The sequence below is a fragment of the Columba livia genome, chromosome 2 (assembly GCF_036013475.1).
Source record: "Columba livia isolate bColLiv1 breed racing homer chromosome 2, bColLiv1.pat.W.v2, whole genome shotgun sequence".
NCBI lineage: Eukaryota > Metazoa > Chordata > Aves > Columbiformes > Columbidae > Columba > Columba livia.
The window spans coordinates 68437549-68449885 of NC_088603.1; the positions used below are offsets into that span (position 1 = coordinate 68437549).

General features: G+C 43.5%; 1 long non-coding RNA gene across 2 annotated transcripts; it reads left to right on the forward strand.

The window, feature by feature from the left end:
• The first annotated feature begins 892 nt into the window (after window positions 1-892).
• On the forward strand, window positions 893-10229 carry LOC135578528 (uncharacterized). Of its 2 annotated transcripts, XR_010470250.1 has the most exons (4): window positions 893-2248; window positions 5715-5801; window positions 5903-6088; window positions 6313-10229. It is a non-coding gene; the product is annotated as an uncharacterized LOC135578528 (long non-coding RNA). The 2 variants fall into 2 exon arrangements; XR_010470249.1 differs by having other exon boundaries at window positions 5903-10229.
• The last annotated feature ends 2108 nt before the right edge of the window (window positions 10230-12337 follow it).

The following is a 12337-nucleotide window of genomic DNA, read 5'->3' on the forward strand; positions in this document are numbered from 1 at the left end:
ACTTCATTCAGACAGATACTCTACTTCTTTTTTTATAGCTCACTTTCAGGATTCTTTTCTGCTTGTTAATGCAAGCCTCCGAGCATGCTGCTGCTGCGCATTTTTAAACACTTACCCAAATGTCATCTCTATTATTTCCAAACTCTCAGACTCTTTGGGGATAGCTCAGATGCAAATGAGCTGTCAAAGAAAGATTGCTTGAACCAACATTCAGAATGACAAAAGGCTTACAGACTGCTTGCACAGCACACGGCTTCCAGCTTCCCAGTCAGCCGTTATTTGCCAAAATCAAGGGTTTGTACACAGGCCAATAAACCATTCAGCTTTATTACAATGGGGCACAGCTATTCTCCACCTAAAAATGTAAACCTCTTAGATCTAGGAAAATCCTGAATTCCATAGCCTCTCAGATATTGCTCAGCTGCACGTTCAACCCATGCGTTCTTTTTAACTAAAAATTCACTTTAGAGCCTGATGTCCTCTGCACAGTGCAGTTGTTTCTCCTTAACACACACTTTTTGGAGTTGTTGCACAGGCAGATTAGAAGAAAAAGTCTACTCACCTTGCCCTATGCGGCAATCTGAGAAACAATGAGCGCTTCTCCAACAGAACAAACTAGGACTTCTCTTTCAAAATAAAGACCCACATTCAAGAGGCTCCATGAGGAGATGCAATGCAGTCCCTGAAAGCAAAGGCATCATTTTGTGGAGTCCAGCTTTCTAACTGCAGGTGGCACCCCTGATTCTGCTACAGTGACATACATTTTGCTGAAGAGCTGATTTCTTCTGCAGGAAACAAGAACCCCAGAGACTGAGGAATTTAAACCAAAACCTGACCTGCTTCAACGCTGTTTCAGTGTTACACAGAGGAGATATGTACACTCATGCACTCATTAAAATGGGCTAGCAAGCCAAATTTGTCTCTCATACAACTACTGACATCAACACAAGGCCCCCTGTGTTTGAACAGCAGCTGTCACAATTTGTTTCCTGAATAAAGGTTAGCCAAAATTAAACCTGGATAGAGACAGCAGGTATTTTGCAGATATTCTGGTCTTGCGATGAGCATTGAGCAAGTCCTGGAAGAGCAGGTTTTGAGGGGTGCACAAGATATGCTGACTTTTCATTTCCTCTGTCCACTGATAACTCTTCCCTCCCCACACTGGTGGTGGTCCAAATGATGTCTTTTTTAGCAAGATAGTCAAACACAGTTTTAAAAGTAAATGCATACATTGCACTTGTCATCTCAAGAGCCTAAAAAGTACAGATGGGCATTAATTAATCAACACAACATCTCTGCAAGTTAAAGAAATATTTTTATCCCCTGTGTGGAAACTGAGGCATGAGGAAGTGAAGTGTCTTATAAAAGGTCAAAAAAGAAGTTCATCACAAAAGAATAGAACATGCCTAACTGGTGATTACTGTGGGCTAGGAAATACTCCACATAATTGATTAAGATACGTTCTTTGTTTTTCATTGTTTATTCCTGCTGAGAGATGCTCTTTGCCCACAAACTGCTGGACCAAGACTGAATGTTAATCAGTATGTCACACCCTGTTGGTCTTCAGCCCAAGTCAAGTCACTGCAGTCTGTAATTCGTGTGTGAGAGTTGGTCCAAAGATGGAGCAGTATTTGCCTGAACATCACCATCAAGAACCTAGAGAACTGAAGCTGAGACTGAAAGAACCCATGGACAATGACTTGGAGAGAGGCCCGAGGAGAAGCATTGTGTTGCACTGTTTCTCCGATACGGGGTGGCTCCTGCTAACAATGTCTGTTGTGTGGACTTTGGCTGCTTCTCCAGCCAAACCAGCCCCTGCCCCCTGAAAGCTATTGTTATGAGGGTCTCTTCGACCCAGAAACAATAGCCACTGTCCAGAAGAATGTGTTCTCACTTGCTGCCTCAGTTACACGTGTCCCTCACCCATTCCCTCAAACAATGGCCAATGAAAAGGAGCTTGCCCAGAAGCTCGCCAAGGGTCCTGAGGTCACCCAATGGACTAGAGAAAGACCCCTGAATGCTGGACACGTAAGCATTGGCAAAAGAAAGAGTGAATCTTTCGACCCTGCGCAGTACGAGCCTGGGCTGCGAAAACAATGGGAACAAGGTGGGGTGAAGAAGCATAAAAGGTGACTCCAGAATGGACACCATGGAAGATCTTCCCACCAGAGGATCCCGAACCATGACGGAGGACCGGCCAGACTCCATTGGACCCGGAGACCAGAGGGACGCTTCTGGAACTGGACTGGTGATAAACGCAACCGCATTTTCTCATCTTTTCCTTTACTTTTCCTCGTTTCTTTCCCCTTTCTCTTTCTTACTCTCTCTCTCTATTGCATGCTGCTTTATGGGCAAATTAATAAAGTAACACTGTTTGATTGAATTATAACCCCTTGGTTTTTGGTCGCCTTAATTTTGCACTCTGAGATCAAGTTAAAAGAACCATCATGAGTCCATCGCCAAACGGACCATGACACTCGTGCCAGCACATTTTTTTTAGCTTTATGGTGTGAGAACCTCAGGTTTTAAAACAGCCAAGACTCTGGCCCACAGTATATTCAGAGATAACACCAAAGAAATATTGCAGTGTGGTCAAATTTACATGCTACACACTGTTGTCTTCTAGGAAAGTATTGTTCAACTGGATAAAAGTGAGTCGTGCTGCTGATGCTGTTGTTCACAGCATAAGGAAAGAGTACTGTTTTCATATGTATGTCACTATCTTCAAATGTGTGTAGTGGGAGAACCCTTCATATTTCCAAGCTCATGGATTCCTTCTCATGTCTAACATAAGGCTAGACTGGAGTGTATACCAGAATTTCCTCTCTGCTGTGTACCTTGCTTTGGAATCTGCTGCTTATTTTGAGCAGTGTCTTCCCACTGGTTCCTTGTGCCCTTACATATACACCTCCTGTCTCCTGACTCAGACTGAAATTGCCTTATTATCTTATTTTATTCTGCATTTGTTCAGTGGGGTGCCAGGGATGGGATCTTTAGACCCAGAATCATTGTTAGCTTTGCAGTCAATAGTAAAGCCGGGGTGTGCAGCACGCCGAGAAGATGGGGGGAGGGATGGGGAACGCATCACACTGACTGCACCATGTGCCATGGAAGTACAAAGCTCTCCTTGGGCAGTGCGAGCTGGGGAAGGGGGAGCTCAGGGTAGTTACAGTCCTTTCAGCTTGCCTGCTTAAATTTGCTCCCTTAAGAATGATTCATGCTGACCTAGAAAATGTAACAGGAATGGATAAGTCGGTTACCAGGTTACTGCTGTGCCTTGCAAAATCATGGCAAGCTCTTTCCTAAGGGATGAACTTTCACTTCCTGCCCCAAGTGACACTGTCCTCTGCAAGCACAGGGTAACTGTGGTTTAAGTGGATTTAGTCACAGCACAGTTGAAACTGCCTATAGGGTGGAAAGGACAGTAACATCTGTGGAAATAAAAAGACCTTTCTGCATAAAATTTAAAGAAAGATTTCTGAAGGAGCTGAGACTACATCTCTCCATCTGAGCATTGGAGAAAAGTCACAGTGGGCTCTCAACACCTCCAGAAACCTCTGCAACCATGTTGCCAAATCTACAAACAAGGTTTTAACATGTTGTGTTGAACAGAACAGCACAATTTTATCTTTGAAGACAGAGGAAATGTGTTGGGCGTCATGGCAGTTATTACTACTGACTTTAGTATCAGATTGTCACCAGTGTAGAATGCTCTGCCTGTATTCCCAGGCAAGCTGAAACAATAGCTAGGAGTACTGTGAAGCTTGACCGTTACAAAGTGGTGATAACTCTGAGACTCAAAAAGGACATTACGAATCTATAATCTGCTGCTTGTTTCACTGCCGGAACTCCTAACCTTTCATCCTATATCCATCATTTTCTAGGGGTTTGTGTTATTCTGGTTCAAAAGCACTGTAGTATAGCAGAAATGGAAAATATGAGAACTAGCAAAAAAAAAAAGAGAAAAGAATTTTTGATCTCACATAAGTAGCACTAAAGCTGCAACACTGGATGTATTTTTTCTCTCCATACTTAAATCAATTCTAAAGAGGGATTTTCTAACTAATCTGCATTTGTTACAGAACTTGGAGGATTTCTACCATTGTGCTACGGACCTAGGAGATCACGTGGCAGAGTTTAGGCTTCCCTCCCTACGGAGTATACCAGTTCTTTGTTGTGATGGTGGTAGAAGAAGAACAAAAAAGGCTGAACACAGGCCAAGAAGGGCTATTCACCCTGGGGTTGTGGAGAGTCATTTGTGGCACAGTTTTATTTGCCTTTATTCAGTTAACTTGTGTTAGCAAAAAAATTGCGAGGTCTGCAAGAGGTGGAGTAGCATCCAATTAAGTGACTAACCCTGCTATTAGTTGGACAAAACAAACACTTTTCATCTGAAATGGCATGTATGTCTCCAGTGAGCCTGGAGAGATGGAGGGAGCTGAGCTTTAAGGGTGTAACACTTCTGTTTTCAGGGTTGTTGAGTACAAAAATGACAGAAATAATCTGTGTGTGGGAAATGTGGCAGTAAGGCATTGTACATGTGAGCTCAAACTCTGGATTTTTAAAATTATTTGGGTTTTTTCTGGTGCTACTAAAAATAGCATTACACATCCTGAGATCCTATTGGGGGAAGCGGGAGGCGAGGGGGAAACACTGAAAAAAGTGTAGCTAGAAAAGATATTTCACAAAACTACGGGAAGTTTTTTCTCAACACTATTGTTTTGTTTGTGACACAGAAGTTCGACTTATAAAGCAACCTGCTATCTTGTTCACTAGAGCATTTCTTAGTGCTTTGGACAGTGTCTGTACAATGATTTGAGAGCTGATTTAGCAGGAGTAGGTACACCGAGTCCTGTAAACAGCACACTTTCCATCATTGCTGGCAGTGTTCCAGCTGTATTCAAAGCATTCCTGCCATGGTTAAGAAAAACTGTAACTGGAATATCTGCAGGTGAACTGACCTGTGGCATGCTTGGCCTTGCATATCCCTCAACCTGTGTCCAGCTCACACATAAGAACTTGGTCCTGTATGTGTGATCAGGCTCTTCCCTTGCGGAATGCATGCTTGCATGCAAATGGCACAGATGAGAGGTAAATCCAGTCATGTCCAGAGGGTCAGACTTGCATTTCCCAGCACAGCCTGTATATCACTTGAAAAGTTGTTGTCCTTTACTAAGAAACAGGCGGCACACACGTTGTCTGTGCTAAAAGACATCTCGGTTAATACTGGCACACAAACTCTGGGCTTTGCAGATGCTCAGCACGTCTGGAAACCAGCCACTTTCTTTTGGTGCTTGCATACAACTGCCTTAGGGGTCTCATTTCCGAAATGCCATTTGCAAATTTTGTTCTAAATATTTTATCATGTCTATTCCCCTCAGAAGGAGCAGTGCAGATTAAATACAAAATGCTTGTAGAGTCCTCAGATAAGATGCACTGCTGACACAAAACGTATTGTTAATTATGATTAATTATTATTATTCTGCTGGCTGACAGGCATCTGACTGACAGATACTTCCTAATCCCTATTCTCTCCCCAGATATTCTTCCTAATTAGTGTCCTCTAGAACCTTGTAATCACATGCCTCAAAAATGAACTTTATGTTGTTCAGCCAAAGAGATTATAGTAGATTGGGTCACAGGCAGTCTAGACAAAAAGAAACAGAGAAAAATTATATGATGTAAATTGATATTTTCTCTTGCGGGAAAGACAGAACTCCGCAGTGCTCTGAGCAGCGCTGATGGGGACACAAAGCAAGAAGCGGAGACCTACGATGCAAGAGTAAAGCTGCCCTCTGCAGGTATCCTTTGTCACAAGCAATAAGTCACGTCACAGCATCCAAAGGGTGTAATGAAGTGGTGGAGAGATATGGGGAATAGCTTCCTACTATGTTGTTAACAGGTTATCTTAACCAGGAAAACAACAACAACAACAACACATGACCAACTTAAAAAGGACCAAAAGAGACTCTGGAAGATGTGGCATCTGCATTTCCCAGTGGGAATCTCTCCATACATTGAAGTGCTGGCACCAACACAAAGCCAAATGCAGGGACTGGCTCCCGGCCTGCCCAGCCTGTGGTGTGAGGTGGGTGTCTGGCTCCAACCCCTCCGAGCCACATGAGCTCTGTGCCCATGAGCAGGGGTCTGTGGGCTGCTGGCAGTGGGCAGAGAGCCAGAGCCGCAGGGAGATTTGCTGCAAGGGCTCATTCCCTTTGCATCCCAGTACAAGGCACTGATGAAAGGAGTGGGGAGACTGACACACAGAGGGCATTTCTTGAATGGTTTGAAAGTGGCTTTTCCCCCTTCCAGCTTGTGAATCCCCCAGGATGGCAATGGCTCAGTTGCTCCTGACTGAAGAGGTGATGCTCAGTCTCCTACAACTCAGAGGAGACTGAGCTTTTGCTAAAGACTAAGAGCAATTTGCAGTTTCCTGGCTGAGGAAAACACAGTGTACTGTACTCTGACAACCAGTAAGTCCTTCCCACTCACTGATGCCCTACTTCCCAACCTGTCTAATACCACCAAACTCATCTAATATTTGCAACCACTTCTGAACCCTTCTGCAATCCTTCTAGCACACCCATAGTTTGTAGAGATGCTGCAATGTGTGTTTCTCAAATGCACTTATGCCTTCACTTGCTCCAGTGCTTGTGTCTTTCATACTGAAGCTTTGGCCCAGCCATTCATGTCGGCACACATGAAAGAAGATCAAGGGATAAATAAAAGTTCTTTTACTGGATTATCTTTCAAGTTGAGCAGCACTTTGAATGCAGTCATCACACAGAGGCACAGGCAGAGGGACTTTTTCAATGAAAGGGTCTGGGGAAGCATGGAGGAAGAAGGAGAGGAGGAAAAAAGCTGGGGGTAAGTTACACCAGTTGGATGAATTTTGTAGCCAAATGTGAAATCTGAGCCTGTGAAACACAGACTGACACAAAGGCGTGGCCAAGTAAGGACTGGACTTGTTGTGGCCATGCTGCATGTAGGCCTGCTCTTTACCAACAAATCTTACAAGCTCAATGTCACCAGCAACAATGCCCACCTGCCAAAACACTTGAAGCTACAGCTGTGGCATCACTGACTTGTTAGAAGCTGTGCTGTCCCAGAAGTGGACAAGTGGATGTCAATCATTGCCCATTTGATGCCTCTGCATTATGTAAGAGACTGTCATGTCAGCTCTTGGTAGCTTTCCCTACTGTGTGCTTACTAAATCGCTGTGAAAGGCTCAGATGTTCATTCCTGCATGCTTTTAGGTCCACAGGTCTTTAACAATGAAGATATTTTCCAGGTCTTGCATGATAAGGTATGTAGTCCATATGCATGTGTACATCACAGAACAACAGAATGACTAAGGTTGGAAAGGACTTCTGGAAGTCATCTGGTCCAACCCGCTCGCAACAAAGCAGGTTGCCCTGGACCAAGTTCAGATGGCTTTTAAATGTCTTAGCCTTCTCTTTGATGTTCTCATCCAGATGCTTAGGCACTAGAAGCAGCAATGTCTCTCTCAAGTTCTCACTTCTCCTGAATGTCACCTCTTCATAAACATGCACTAGTGTAGTGTGTCGCAAATGTGGCACACACTCCCTCAACCAAGAAGAGACTTCATGCAGAATTTTCAGCACTGCTGCATTTCCCTTAAGAGACAGAGCACAAAAGATGATATAGCTAGAAAACAAGCAGCATGTCAGATCTCCACTGGTCTTTCTCATCAGAGTCAGCTCTAATAACAGCTCTGAGGCTGTAGAACTGCGTGACCCAAATAGAACAGCACCTACTCTATTAAGTATGAGGACTTCTACAAGATGATTTTTGTGCTCGATAAGCACTCTCTGATAAACCTGTCCTGAGGAAGAAGCCAGCTTGTTGGCCTGAAAGAAAACACCTCAAGTAGCTTCCCTGTTAGGGCAGTCTGGTGTCTCTCCAGCATCTGAGATTCCAGTGTAACATGGGAGAAAAACAGAAGCAGATATCCAAAACAGAGTCCAGTTCAACCAGTGGTTACGCATAAAGAGCCCCCGGTATAAAACTGAATTTATAAACTGTACGTAAATAGCTTCCCCATGTCATTCCATAGGCACAGATTTTGTAGGGAAGCTAAATAGCTGGCACTCCTCCCAGCACTACCTGGTACATGATGTGTAGCCTGTGCCATGTAATGAAGAAATGACATGCAGCTATGCACTCCCTACCTCTTAAGCCCTCCTGGCCCATGCTAAATAAAACACCAGACCGATATCCAGCCAGGCTGGTGGGCTGATGGTGGTCATCAGTGTGGCCATCATGGTGCACAGGGAGAGAGCACATACTGCACATTCAGAAATGTTGGTTCTGATCACTCAGCCTAGCTGCAGAACTTAGCAAGAATTGAAGACACGTTTGTGAGTAAGAGGAGACAAAATTCTAGACAAGCTATAATTGGCAAACCTGAGTGAGAACAAGGAGTGATGTAAGATCTCCTTCACCTGATTAAGTGATGCCTGGAAATGTTTCAACAATGCAGTAGGAATTTTCAAGTAGCAGCCATATATACCTGTCGAGAATGTTTCATGACAAAAAACAATGCCAAGATTTCTGATCTGCCTGCTACTGAAATAAAATTTGCCTCATTCAAAGGCACTAGAACATTTATAAGCATAAGAACTACATCCTCCAGAAGAAGAGGTTCAGCCTGAATTTCCCAGGAACTGGAGTTCCACTCTGTCCTTTGAATATCTACCGGTTACTAATAATTTCCTCAGTTTGTAGGCTTGCTGCAGTAGGAGTGTTTGTGATGTATAGTTTTCATATGTATATACTCTGTGTATGTCTAAGTCCCTATTGTCCTCTAGAACACAAATTTAAACCCACATCATGCTCCAGCATCAGAGGCATATAAGGGAAGAAAGCTCCACCTGTCACATGGACAAGCTGGACAAGGTTTTGGATGCATTTTCCCTCCAGCCAAGTCCACCACCACACATTCCATCATATCCTGCGATGCTATTATGAACTACCGTTGAGCAGAGAAGTTAGTGACAAGCGCCCTCCTGGAAGGGGCTGTTGCATGAGATGGCCCATTGGGAGCCAGGGGCAGCTGAGCTTTGAGTGTGCCACAGCATTTTCCCTGCCCCCTGGCTTGCACTGCCCATGGTATCAGGGGCATGGTGCTCCTCACCAGCATGGCAAGTGGAATCTGCATCCTCCCTTCAAAAATGTTTGGTACACAACCCATCATCCCTCCATTACACTTCTCCTCTGACACCCAATTCAGCTTCCAAGTCCTTTGGATCAGCTGTTTAACGTGAGCCAGTGAATTTAAACCTAGGTATTACCCTTTTTTTTTCATAATCTAGGATGACCAGGATGACAAAGAAGCTGTGGCCTCCATAGTGTTGTCATTCAAGAAAGAATTAACATTGTATGCCGTTCCTCCCTTCCACTTCAGAGCTGTGTGCAACCCTGCTCAGCTGAGATTCCGAAATGGACTCAGACTCCTTTCTATTACATAAGAAAATTACCATCAACATTTTATCACATTCTTTGCCTCAGACTCCCTGTTAGTAACCAATGAAAAAAAGAGACAGAGAGTGTGTGTGGGGGGTGGTGTCTTAACACTGCAGCAGCATAATGACATCTGATGGCCCAGTAATTGATACGATCTCTCAATGCATACACTCTTGTCATGGCAATTAGATCTGTAGTCTAAGCATTTCTGGACTTTTTGCCAGGAAAGAATTGGGAAATTAATGAAAGCAAATTAATTATTTGTTTCCATGGTTTCTGATGTAATAATACAGCTGTTCTTTATCAGCATAATTCACGATTAATGTCTCCCACAGCTCAGCTCAGATTTATGCCCATGTTCTTTGCATGCCACACTTCTGTTCTGATTAAATATCAAGTGTTTTTTAAATATGAAAATGGTTCTGCATTTCCGAGATCTGTTCTGGGCTGTGGCAAAAGGAAAACAATAACTCCTTTTGATCATACACATACGAGTTTTATGTGATGACACCATCTTTGGCTCCTACAGAAGTAGTCCCAGTTTACACTTGCATGAGGGGAAGCTAGATTCTATGCCACGGACTATACCAGACTTCTCTACCATGGCCCAAATGTAGGCTTAGGAAAGTAATCGGGAGTAAAGAAAGATGTCTTTTTGCCAAGTTGGGCACCAGACACAGTAATTCGAGTAGATCAATTTCAAAGATCAGAATGTTTATAGCCATTTATTTATTCCTGTCTTTTCCTCCACATGACAGTGTAGCCCCACACATCTCATTTAACAAATTCCAAAAGACTTGTTTGCCTGGCTCCAAAGCGACACTGCAGCTCATCGATTTTCTTGACAAGTTCTCGCTCTGGTGAACAATATATTACCACCTGACAGCGGTATGTCAGGATGAAAAGAAGTAGCCTGCAGTTGAATGCAAGATGGTCCACAAACACGGAGTCAAAAATAATTGAGCTAAAATAATGAGAATTGAAAAAGGGGGAGTGCGAGGAAATGCCCCATCATGTTCTGCATTTCCCATCAGAGCTCTGTAAGGGCCAGTTGTGCTGCCTTGGGTGGGGACCATGGCAGCACATGAAAAAGCACAGTGAGTGGCGATGTGGCTACAGCCCAGAGTCAGTCGCCTGCTCAGCCCTATTTGCTGTGGGACTCGTTGCAGCTCCAACACAGTGGGGCCAAGTAAGGGGATTGCAGGGAAAGCAAGGGGCTGCTGGCCTTGTAGCTTAATGAGGCTAATTATTTCCTTTCCCACAGAGCTGGGCAGAAGGGCTCAGAAAAGCAATTGTGTTTTTCCTCTTTCTTTCTGGGAAGAGAATGGGGGTAGTAGCTTAGATAGCTGGGAGAAGCTGATTATTGCTTTCCTCACAGAACTCTGCCTGAAGAGGAAGCGCCGTTGCCATCTAAACACAGTGGAAGGAAGAAAAGCAGACACAAGTCTCAGAATTCCAAAGAAATACCCTTATGCTGGTCCTTTCTGCTCGGGATACAGGATCAGCACAGGCTGTACTGCAGGTGAACGGACATGGCAAATGGGAAATGGGACCTGAATCAAATCCAGAGAATTAGACCAAAGCAAGGAAACTCCAGGGAAATTTTAAGAGAAGCTATTGATGATGGTAAGAATAAAGAGGCATTTGGTAGTAGGAGAGACAATTGTGTGCCTGGAGAATAGCCATCCTTTTGTAGGGACCGAGCTCACAGAACAGTGATTATGACTGTGCCCGAAGCAAACATTCAAGTATTACTGAGATGTTTGACAATTTAGTCAGGGGAGCTCAAGATGAAAGCAAAACCTATTAGCACTGTGTGTGCTGTGGAAAAAAGGGAATGAATGGTATCTTATATTTATATCACACCTTTCATCCTGAAGGATCCAAAAGCACTCTGCAAGCCATGAATGGAAGTGACTTTTGCCTTTGCTGAAATATGGACAGCAGGGGTGAAACATGCCAACTCTTTTAACGTCAGAAACTGGCACTGCTGCACAGCAGCTCAGGAAAAGGGGAGAGATGGGTAGGTGCAAATCAAAATGCAAAATAATAATTTGTTAGGCAAGGATGTGGAATAACAGACCAAAAATATGCAATATTTTCAGAAGTCTTCATTATACTAATGCAAAAAGACTGTAATCAGGATCCATGCCTGACTGACTCTGGGTGCTCAACACACATTGCGACAAATAATGTTCTTGCTCCACAGAGTTTCCCAGCAAAGGCACTACATACAAGCCTAAAATTGAAGTAAAGAAGTGGTCTTGTTCTCCTCCCAGAACAAAATCACTTAAATGCGTTCGAACTTTCCTGACAGATTGCATTTCACTTTAGCTTATCCCTGGATATATATTTTTAAAAATATATGTGTTCACAGGAAGGGGAGAAAACGTAAAGAGGATCTGCTTTCTTCCTGAAAAAGAGGAGGGCAATTAATTACATCAGTTTCATGTCATATATGTCCTATTTGATTACTGAAATACCATGGACACCGAAACTGCGTGTTAGACACAAGCCAATAGCTACAAATGTGCAGCTACTGTGGCCTCACATGCTAATAATCTTCAGGTTTTGAACAGCCTTGCAAAATTAGTGCATATTTTACAAGCTGGGGCATAAAATTTTCCCTTCCCATTTTATCGTAATGATATATGAGGATATTTAGCAAGGTTTTATTTGCTGTGGGAGAAGCAGAATTTTCTAGGTCATTTTAAGAATAACTTTAGGCAGTGAGGAATTACGGGTAAAAAAGGCATATTGGTGACAACTGAGTTGATGTTAATCATAATCCCTATGTAGGTGTCTTTATGAAAAAGCGTGTGACAGCTGATAAATGCAGCAGCTTTTATCT